Source organism: Trichechus manatus, unplaced genomic scaffold (assembly GCF_000243295.1).
Source record: "Trichechus manatus latirostris isolate Lorelei unplaced genomic scaffold, TriManLat1.0 scaffold00016, whole genome shotgun sequence".
Taxonomy (NCBI): domain Eukaryota; kingdom Metazoa; phylum Chordata; class Mammalia; order Sirenia; family Trichechidae; genus Trichechus; species Trichechus manatus.
The window spans coordinates 14753622-14765832 of NW_004443952.1; positions in this window are offsets into that span (position 1 = coordinate 14753622).

Below are 12211 nucleotides of genomic sequence, written 5' to 3' on the forward strand. Positions count from 1 at the left end.
CCCCCCCCCCAGAGACTCCATTTAATGTGGAAAAGAACGTGTAAAAATAAAACTTTCCCTAAACTCATCATCATATAAACTAATTTAATTTTTGTGCATTTTCCCAGACTTTGTCCACATGCAAAAATATATTTTACTTGAGGGTAATACTAATTTCTATATAGCCTTTGTTTTTACTTTCACCACTTTATTAAATAATAAGCCTTTTCCTAGTTTGCTGTATTGTCCTCTTATGCTTTTTCAGTGTATTAACCAGTTGCCGTCAAATGAATTCTGACTCATGGCGACCTCATATGTGTCATGATAGAACTGTGCTCCATGAGGTTTTCAATGACTGATTTTTTGGAAGTAGATTGTCAGGCTTTTCTTCTGAGGCAGATCTGGGTGTACTCAAACCTCCAACCTTCTAATGGCTGCATACTATTCCATGGAGGGAATAAACCCTAGATACTCACCCTAAGATAATTTCTATATTGTTGGACGTTTGAGTTGTTTCTAATGTTTTGCTATGGGTAGCACTGGATTAATCTTCCTAGGTAAAATTGTTTGCTTCTCTTCAATTAATTCACTACAGTAAATTTTCAGGGGGAGAATTCCTAGGCCAACTATTACAAAGACTTCTTAGTACTGTTCTGATTGCATTCTGAAAAGACTGAGCCTAGGGTTTTCTGTGACAAGAGTGCAAAACACCATATTTTTATTTAAAAAAAATTTCTATATAGTAATCCACTTATTAATAAAAAGTTCCTACGACAATTGCCTTATTTGACAGCATCAAAAAGTTCACATACTAAAGTGGATAGAGAGAGTCTAGGAAGAAGGCAGGACTAGGAGAAGCAACTTAAAGTGTAACAAGATAGTAGAACTGGAACATATTTTTTTTTCCTATTCCAATAAGGAAGCAAATAAACAAAATATTCCACTCTATTTATTGGCCTCTAGGAATGTAGGAGCATGTTAATTTTCATACCAACTTGGTAAATTTTTCCCCATTCTCAGTACTGTGTCTTTCCCCAGGGGATGAGAAGTCAACTGGGCATGGAGCCCACAGCCCTCTTCTCCTAGATTATAGTCTGGGTACCCAATTTACCAGAATACAATGCCCAAATGGCCCTGGTCCAGATTTTCACTATCATAACTAACAATAAATTTGATTTTTTTCCCTAAAGCTTCCTCCTCTTGTTCTTCTTCCTCCTCCTTTTCTTCTTTTTCCTCTTCCTTTTATTATCAACCTTTGCACATGGAGACAGCACTAGTATAGAAATTAAGAGTAAGAACTATGGAACCAGACCACCTGGGCTCATAGCTCTGCTCATACAATTAAGCTGTGTGAACATAGACTCAGTTACCTTTGTGTTCCTTGGTTTCCTCATCTGAAAAATGGGGATAATATTAATACTTCCTTGAGGCGTTGTTACGATGATTAAATAAGTCAATATACATAAAACAATTAGAACAGTGTTCAGCACATAGTAAGTGCTCAATTATTACCAAAAAAAGGTTGGCAGTTCGAATCCACCACACGCTCCTTGGAAACTGTATGAGACAATTCTACTCTGTCCTATAGGGTCGCTATGAGTCAGAATAGACTCAGTGGCAACGGGTTTGGTTTTTGGTTTGACTGTGGCCTGTTCTTTCAGATGATTTCTTTGAGGTAGATTCCCAGAAGCAGAATCCCTGAGACACAGGATAAGAGTAGCTCTTATGCTCTTTCAATGTATTAACCGATTGCCATTGAATGGATTCTGACTCATGGCGACCCCATGTGTGTCAGAATAGAACTGTCCTCCATAGGGTTTTCAATGGCTGATTTTTTGGAAGTAGATAGTCAGGCTTTTCTCCTGAGGCAGCTCTGGGTGTACTCAAACCTCTAACCTTTCAGTTAGCTGCTGAGTGCCTTAGCTGTTTGCGCCACCCAAGGACTCCTTCCGTTTATTACTTCCCAGAAATTGTTGCCTTGTTTTCCACTGGATAGTGGTGATATCTTCAAGGACTCACTCAGGACTAAAGATGAAGGCATGGAGAATTAATGATTCATTGTGGCTGTGAGGCTGCCTCAGCACTGGGCTTCCAGGCTTGCATCTGAGGAAAATGCAACCAGAATCACCCACATTATAAAATCTGCTATGTAGTGGCGTCAGGCAATAAGCTGATACTGGAGATAAGTCAAGGAGAAATATAATTGCCTCAGGATAGGGACTGCTCTTGTCAGGAAAATTCCTGGGAACATGAAGAGAGGAGACGTGCTTAAACGGTTCTGTGAGTCATATCCAGGAATTTGTAGAACAAAAGGGTGATCACACCATGGCCAAGCAGGGCTCCTGACAGAGGGCTTTTATGGAAAGACCAAGGAGGGCCCAAGAACACAAAGCAGACCAAGTCATTACCACCCTGGTGACTCCTGACCCACATTCACAGAGCCGCTTCTCCTTTCTTCTTCTTCTTCTATGAGGGACATTAATAGTTCAGTTCTTTTCAGTAGACAGAGAGGTTCTGGGTATCTGAGGGGCTTAAGAATGACTGACAGACAAGTCTGCAAGAAGCTAGACTCATGCTGACAAGACCTGACTTCCCAAAATAACTTACTTACCAGTTCCCTGTTGCCAGCAGTTTATCAGTGGTTGGAGCGTTTTCATGGTTGCCTTGAAAGGGAGGGCACTGGCTGATGCTGCTGTTACTGACAATGATGGATAAAAGGTGAAGATGTTGTAATGATGATGGTGATAATAATGGAAAGAAAGAAACTAATATTTACTGAGTACACCATGCTGGCTGTTTTCATATATGCTTTATCTCAATTCATCCTCCTGATCCCCTGAGAGTTGGATATAATTACCCCCACTGTACAGATGAGCCTCACAGGGTTAAGCATCTTGTCCACAATCACACAGCTGGTAAGTGCTCACCAAGGATTTAAATTCTTGTCCTCACTTCAAACCCTGAGCTCTTTTCTCAATATTACATGCAGAAGAAGAAAATACTACGAAACAACCTACCTTGAGAAACAGTCCCCCATTTAATGGTCCCAAAGGACACTGGACATTTTGTAATTATAAAACTAACTTTGCTAACTGTCTTGAACTCTGTGTCTTGTGTTATAACAAAGCCAGTGAAATGTTTCATCCCTTCCAGGGCTAGAGATTATAAATAAGTTCCAGATCTGAGATAGAGTCTGGAGATTTGGGGAATAAAAAACCCTGATCACAATGGGTTAGACCACTTTAAGGGCAAGCAGCCATCACCCAACAATCTTAGTGACCTGAATCCTGATGTGAGGTGGCTGTTGGATTTCTCAGCTGACCAATTGTTCCCAGTTGACTTGTGCACTTACCTGAGCAGCCAGAAAGCCCTCTGAATCTTGCCCACTGGGAGCAAACCTGAGGCTGCCCAGCTTGTCAGAGTGCCCAGCAAGTTTGTTGACCCAATTAACCTATGATAATTATCTTCTAAAGCCACACGGTGGGCAGAAGGGACTAGACAGACTGGCCTGTTGGGTAGGTTTTCCCAGTTCATTCCCACAGGGCATTCCCCTTTGGGTCTCTGGACATGAGCTAGATTCATCAGCACATATTTCTTTCCTCTTTCTGCTTGTCCTCTCCCCTGCCCTCTAACACACACGTGTCAGGGTCACCAATTTCCTTGTATAAAAAGATTCAGAGTGAGTAAAGAAAAGAAAGGTGAATCGCTCATCTCCAGGACAAGCTAAGTAGTGCAATGCATATTTAATATGAATGCTTCGCAAAGCAGTAGTCATGACTCCCAAGAATGATGGAGTTTTTCAAGCAAACAACAGGGGAAAAATTCTTAAAATGCTCTTCACTGGAAGAGCATACTGTGAACTTTTCTCTACATCGGCACAGCCTTGAGGTGCAGTGGTTGGGACATGGATTTTGTGGTGACAAACCTGGTACGGATCCTAGTCTTGCACCTTCCTAGTTTTGTGACCTTGAGTTGGTTTTTAAAACTCTCTGTGCCTCAGTTGCTTCATCTTTCAAGTGGGAATAATAATACCTAGTTATAGAATTGTTGTAAGACCTAAATGAGAAAATGAAGATAAGAAGCTTAGCACAGTACCTAGCACAAGGAAATATTCAATACCTAGAAGCTATGATGATAATACATATTGTTATCTGGGATGTCACAGTGTCTTGGTTACCTAGTGCTGACATACAAAATAATACTACAAGTGGGTGATTTTAAAAAACAGAAATTTATTTTCTCACAGTTCAGGAGGCAAGAAGTCGGAATTCAGGGCATGGCTTGAGGGAGAGGTCCCTCCTTGTCAGTAGCCCTATGAGGTCCTGGGCATTTCTTGGCTTCTGCTTTCCACCTATGTGTGTCTCTGTTTCTATTCTGCTCTTTTAATAACTCAGAAATTATTAGGTTTAGGACCCACCCTACCCTGGTATGATCCCATTAACAAAACAAAAGGAAACATCCATTTCCAAACAGGGTTATATTTACAGGGACAGAGGTTAGGATTTCAACACATATTTTGGGGGGAACACAATTCAATCCATAACACGTAGCCAAGGGACAGTCCAGGAAACATGCAGTCATACAAGCCAGATACCACGAAACCAGGTGCAGCCAGGAGCCCATGATGTATGGGATCAAGGGACTCTTGAGAGGGACTCTTTAGAAGGCGTGGTGATACCTCTTTCATTGTAAAGGGGACAGTGTATGGCAGGGGATGCTATATGACAGCCCCAACAGACTGAGAGCAAAAATTTCTTTTAATAAACCACTGGTGCCCCTTGAGAATTATGACTTCATTCTTTTCTTGAAATAAGGCTCAAAGATCAGCTGTCAAATTATATCTATCTACTTCAAAACCCTGATCTGCCTCAGAAGGTTACAGGCAGGGGAAGTTCACATCATGTTCTAGGCCGATATTATTAGGGTCTGGTTTTCTGTTCTTTCATATTTATTCCACTTTTGGTCATGCAAGACAATCAGCTATCAAAGCAGGCAAATCACTTAAAATTTTAAAAACCAAAATATAATGACACTAAATAAAATTTGGAAAAAGAAAACTAGTCAACTAAAATTATTTTTGGTTTTCTTCTTTTATATTCTTTATCTGAATCCATTTAGATGTTAAGTAGTCATAATCATAATGAGTTTTTAAAATTTTTGCTTCTTTTACCTAAAATTATATCATACATCTTTCGTACCTTCTTACAGCCATCAAACTTATCATTTAGAGAGTTCCATAGTATTCATTCCCCTAATGTTGGAGTGTTAAAAAGCAAAGATATCACTTTAAGGACAAAGGTGCGCCTGACCCAAGCCATGGAGCTTTCAGTAGCCTCATATGCATGTGAAAGCAGGACAATGAATAAGGAAGACCAAAGAATTGACGCCCTTGAATTACGATATTGGCGAAGAATATTGAATATACCATGGACTGCCAGAAGAAGGAACAAATCTGTCTTGGAAGAAGTACAGCCAGAATGTTCCTCAGAAGCAAGGATGGTGAGACTTCGTCTCACATACTGTGGACATTTTAGCAACAGGAACCAGTCCCTGGAGAAGGACATCATACTTGGTAAAGTAGACTGTCAGTGAAAAAGAGGAAGACCCTCAATGAGATGGATTGACGTAGTGGCTGCAACAATGGGCTCAAGCATAACAATTGTAAGGATGTTGCAGGACCAGGTAGTGTTTAGTTCTGTTGTACATAGGGTCATTATGAGTCAGAACTGACTTGATGGCACCTAACAACAATAATGTTGGACCTACCACCTGTCTATCAGTTTGTTACACTGTGGTGGCTTGCGTTTTGCTATGATGCTGGAAGCTATGCTACTAGTATTTCAAAAATCTGCAAAGTCACCCATGGAGGACAGGTTTCTGCAGAGCTTCCAGACTAAGATAGACAAGGAAGAAAGGCCTGGTGATCTACTTCTGAAAATTAGTTCTTGAAAACCTTATGGATCACAACAGAACATTGTCAGTTTGCTTTGAACACGTCATTAGGGAGGATCAACTGCTAGAAGAAAACATCATGTTTGGTGAAGAGGAGGGCCAGCGAGGGCAAGGAAGGGCCTTGGTGAGATGGATTGGCACAATAGCCACAAAGATGAACTCAAACATGCCAGCAATCATGAATGTGACACAGAACTGAGCAATGTTTTGTTCTATTGCACATAAGGTCACCATGAGTCGGAGTTTACCCGACAGTAGCTAACAACAACCACAATGTTATACAGTTAGGTTGTTTCAGATATATATTTTTTCTCATTCAGGTTGGTGCTGCGAAGAACATTTCCCTGTGTAGGTTTATTTTATTCTTTTTAATTATTTCTTTGGAATAAAGTCCTAGTTCAGAATGTTTTATAATTCTTGATATGTGTTATCAAATTGCTTTCCAGAAGACCTATGCTCATTTTTATTGTCCCCAGAGTCCTACATGTACAATAGTTTTACCACAAAGTTGCCAGATCTGGATGCTATTTTTTTTAAATTGATAATTCTTTGGTGACTTGTGAACTTAGTCATCCTCTCAAGGTTTATTAACTGTGTTTTCTCTCAAGTGGTCTGCTTTTACAAAACCTAAATCTACCTGGGTATCCTAAGTGTATCTGTGACAGATAAGCCCTGGAGGCCTTGAGGCTGGCTGTGAGCTGAGCGGTTGCAGGTTGGGTTCCCTGGGAGACAGACTCTGACCTGGAGAGTAGTGTGGAGGAAGTCTATTAGGGAGGGCTCTTGGGGTTAATACCTGTGGAAAGGTGGAGAAGAAAGCAGGATTGGGCAGAGAGAGAAGTCAAGCTGCAATTTAGTCTCAACAGAGGACTCACCAATCCTATAGGGAGTTTTGAAGATGGGATGACCTTTGAGAGCTGTCCTGAGTTGGGGTGAGAGGGCTGGATGTTTATACATTCAGTCTGCCAGTCAGTTACTGAATGCAAGTGACTCTGGAAGGGGGCGTGAGCTTGGGCCAGATGCTCTCTTCTTCAGCCAAGGCCTTGAAGGGGGATGGCAGCTGAACTCCGTGCAGAGGGCAACAAGTCCTTCATTACTGAGGGAGGACATAGGCAGCACACAACCGTGTCTGCTACAGGAGCCCATAAGTTTGGGCATCAACTTGTTGCTCAGGTGCCTTTTTGGCCTCAGGGACAATAGAGATTTTATTTCTCATTCTACTCTGACTCTGGAAATTTAAGTAACTGACACTGGGCCCCAGCTCTCAGTCTACTTCTCAAGGCACTGCACTGGGCACTAAATGAAGACAGAGGTTAGGGGTGCATAGTCTATTGAGGGAAACTAATGAGGGACACACAGTAGAATGCAGGGGCAATCTTGGCGCTCAGGGAAAGCTCAGGAGCTCAGCCTAAGAGATGAAACTTAGGCTGACACTGGAAGGATGAAGAGGAGTTTATCAGGTCAAGAAAAAAGAAAAAAAGCATCACCTCCCCCATCATTGCTGCCATTGCTTCCTCATTCCCCTCTCCTTCCACATTCTTACAATACTTGAGTCACGCTGAGCTATTCAACACTGTCATGCCCCAGAATTTTCCCATACTGTTTTCTGCCATGGAAGCTCTTCTTCATTCTTATCCACTTGCTCAAGTCTTAATTATTCTTCAAAGTCCATGTTAAATCACCTCTTCTCTGTAGCTTTCTCTGCCCCCGAGCCTCACCTCCACCCCATAGGAAGATTCCTCTCCCTCCTTGTAACCTCCCTTAGTCTTAGACTGTAAGATGTATGTCTGTCACAGTCTTCATCAATTTTTTTGCCTTCTCCACTGAACCATGAACTTGGACTCTGTGTGGCTCCCCTCTCAGAGCTGCCTTGGATGAGCTCAGGGCCTGACTCAGAGGAATGGTGGGTGACTGACTGATGAACCATGATAAATTAATTGAAAGATCATCTCTTGAAATTCAATCCCTAAGCAACATTGCTAGAACTCAGTAGCTCCTCAACAAATGAAAGCATGCTGAATACATTCAAATATTCAAGTCCAATTTCCAATAGATTTCCTGTCAGGAAATCACTATTTTGGAGGGGCAAGAGGTGGTGTCTGGGGGAAGGGGAATCCACCTCCTATTACTTGTGGTTTGCTCTACTGCCTGAGAAACCTGAGCCTTCTTAAGGATCACCAGCCCCACCCACCAACAGGCAGGCCAAAGCAAGACTCCTTAACACAGAGCCCTTTTTTCTTCTTGTGAGAAAACCAAACCTACTCTGCTATCTGAGATGAATAACCCCTGCTAAAATAGAGCCCACCACGTCTTCCAGCCAAGGAGGCTGTTGGCAGTGATGGGGGAGGTGAGCACATTTTGAAGCATAAAATTTCCCAGGATCAAGGCATTTCATTAGGAGACTCCTAGATGTGTTTTTCTCTCTAAAGACTCACATGAAGGTCCAGAGAATTTACCAACTACATTGAAACATTCTGTGCTTTTAAATCCCTTCTTTACCACCAGGAGCCCTGTTGCCCACTAATTGTAAACAAGTTTGCGTGCAGATCTAACAAATGCCTGTTTATTTTCCAGGTTCACCCTGTTTCGTTTTTAATTAAAATCATTGCATTGATTTGTTTTTAAAATAGTGGTGAAGACTCTGACTTTGTAGGTTGAGAAATAAATTATCATTGGAAGGATTAGAGTGGCTCTTCTTTTGATTTTAATAAAGATTAGAAGAAGAAAAAGAAGCACAAAGGAATGAATGCAGCTCCCCCAATATAATGAGTTAGACGGCTTCCCCCCCTTGATCAAACAAAAGAACAAATGTATTAAACAAAGAGTATAGATTTGACAAACCATCTCTGCTCTCGCAAAGGATTTTTGAGGGGATTTGGAAAGTTGTAGCCTGCCTGTGTTCTGTTATTTCTGAGTATATTAAAGCCAGTACTCTGTTAGCTTAGGTATTGTTTTTGTGTGTGCTTTGCTTCCTGGCAATAGAGTCTTTCTTTAAGAAAAGCAATTGGGAGATACCCCGGTCCTGGTTAATCTGCTCCCCTTTTCACACACGGACCATTGTCTGGATGTGCTTCCCAAGAGGCCCAGGCATTATGTCCTGGGCCCCTCTCCCAAGTCGGCAGCGTGTACAAAGGGAACAGTACATCTTGGGGAAGAGCCTGATGGATTTCCATTTGACACTGGAGCTGTTTTGCTTTGTGCAAACATCAATGCAAAATGTGCTGGTTCCCAAGGAAAAACAAAAAACAAAGCAAGGAACAAATTTGGTAGTGGTTTGTTGGTGTTCCACCCAGGCCCTCTGCCGCAAAGGGGAAGGGCTTGGGAGGCTCCTGCTGTCTTCATGGGTGACTGCAGGGGTCTGAAGGCTCAGAACAAGATCTATTCCCTTGGACTTGGTGAGGGCCTGGCTGCATCCTTAGAACAGGAACTTCTGAAACCGCCTCTTTGTCCCTATTTGAACTGTGGCTTTCCTCCCAGATGCAGAGACGGGACTGGCTATCTATACCACTATCAGTGAGCTCTGACCACACATGCAGAGCTTTCAGCTGGACTATGTGAGGGTTCCTCTTTGCCACGTTGATGTTTAATTACTCCTTCACTGGTTCTGTTCTCAGGTTATAAATACAGCCATAGACACACACACACGTACACACACAACCTCCCATAAACCTGGATCTCCCTCTCATTCTCTTTCTCCTTCCCATCTAAGCTCCTTAAAAGAGTGGTCTATACTTACTGTTTCCCCAACTCCAACTCCTACTCACTCTTCAAGTTGCATCAGTGTGGTTGCTGCCCTTCATCCCCATCCATGGTTCCAACCTGGTCAAGGTCACTAGTAACCGCCATGTTATTAAGACCTTATTTGCTTATTTACTGTCTCTTCTACCAGGCCACGAGCACTTGCGGGACTGGGGTCATGCTTCATTCGTCACTGTATTCATAGACTCATGATGCTCAGGGCCTGTTTAATGAAACAAACTTATTCCCAACCAATCACATTGTCACAGCTCCTCCTCTTTTTTTTAATAGACTTTATTTTTTAGGGCAGTTTTAGGTTTACAGAAAAACTGTGCAGAAAGTACAGAGAGTTCTCATACACACCTTTTGCCACCTGCACACTGTTTCTCCTATTATTAACATCTTGCATTCATTCACGTGGTAGATTTGTTACAACTTATGAAACAATATTGATACATTATTATTAACTCAAGTCCATAATTTACATTAGAGCTGCTCTTTGTGTTGTGCACTCCTATGGGTTCTGACCAATTCATAACATCATGTGCCCAACATTACAGTGTCATACAGAAGAGGTTCACTGCCCTAAACTCCCCTGTGCTCCACCTGTTGACCCCCTGCTTTGAATCCCTGGCAATCGCTGATCTTTTCACTGTGTCTATAAACAAAACAAACCAAAAACGTTGCCATTGATTCGATTCTGACTCATGGCCACCCTCTGTACGCCAGGGTAGAACTGTGCTCCAAAGCGGTTTCAATGACTGATTTTTTCAAAAGTAGATCGCCACTATCTCTATAGTTTTGCCTGTTTCAGAGTGTCATATAGTTGGAATCATACACTAAGTAGTCTTTTCAGACTGGCTTTTTCCACTTAGCAATATGTATTTAAGGCTCCTCTGTGTCTTTTTGTGGGTTGGTAGCTCACTTCCTTTTATCACTGAACAATATCCCATTGGATGGATGTTCCACGGTTTTGTTTATCCATTCACCTATTGAAGGATATTGGTTGCTTCCAGTTTGGCGATTAAGAATAAAGCTTATATAAATACTTATGTGCAGGTTTTTATGTGGACATGCATTGTTGCCTCATTTGGGTAAATATCTAGGACTGCAATTGCTGAATCAAATGGTAAGTCTATGTTTACAGCTTCTCTTCTTGAGGTATGGAAAGAAAATAACATTTCTTGAGTATTTCCCTTGTACCAAGCATGGTGCTGGCGTGACCACACACGTTTTCTCAGTCATCTTTACTCTAACAAGGCGTTTTACAGATGAGGCAATTGAGGCTCTGAGACAGTAAGTAACTTAATCTAGGTCACACAGCCAATAGATAGAAGATAGCAAATCTAGAGGGCTGTGTTTTAAGGGGATTTATATTCTTTGAGCTGGTTTGAATTATGGTCTTAACGTTCCTGGCATTGAGTCACTGCATATAAATGGAAGACTCACCTGAGGTGAGTATGGTCTCCCAGAAAGCAGTCTCTAAGCTGCTATCGTGCCTAGAGAGCTTACTTCTCTTATTCTTGGGTAGCACCTGGCTCTTACAATCGAAAGGATAGTAGCAACAGCAAATAATATTTAAAGAGATTTAGCCTGTCTCGTGTTAATGAATGAGTTGTATTAACCCATTCAGTCCTCAAAATAATCCCATGAAGGAGGCACTTTTATTAGTCCAATTTTTTTGATGAGAACACCAAAGCACAGAGAGGTTAGTTAACTTACCCAAGGTCAGATAGCTGGTAAGTAGTGGAACTAGGATTCAAACCCAGACAGGTATTGCTTCAGAGTCCAGTATCATAACCACCATATTATCCCAGGAGGTAAATTGTCTTCTTTCTAAAAGTCCTAGGATTCCCACAATAGCCTGAGGGTAGGAATATCTCAAGTTCCTATGGATTCTCCAAATTAAATGTGCTCAGGTTTTTCATTACTTCTTTATATGGTAGAATTTTAACACTCTACCGTCTTGTTTATTCTGTAGGGATCATCCCCCATTTTATCTGTCGTCCACTTAAAGCATGGATGCCAAAATTGAGTAAAATATTCCTGAAGTCATCTGTCTTCCTAATGCAGCATACATTGGTTAAAGTGCCTTTTTTTTGTGGTCATGTGACATGTATTGATTCATGCTGTTCTTTCTGCTAACCACAAACCTGGAGTCTTTTTTTCAATGAGCTGATGAGACATTCTCCCACACTTGCATGATGGGTATTCTGGGCATGAGTTCAGGCAGTTCCTTAAATTTATCCCTGGTAAATTGCACAATGTTAGATTCATAAAATATTATTTCTGCAAGTACTTTCTTCAAGTCAGCTACCAATTTGGTACCAAGGAATACTGGAAAATGCATAGAATTTGGAATAAGAGAAACTTGAACTTGAAATCTGGCTTATGAGTTATGAGTTATTTGATCTTAGGTAATTTCTATTAACTACTCCTTTTTTTAAATTGTACTTCAGGTGAAGGCTTACATAACAAATAGTTTCTCATGAAACAGTAGTACGCGTATTGTTTTATGACATTGGTTAACAACCCCACAACATGT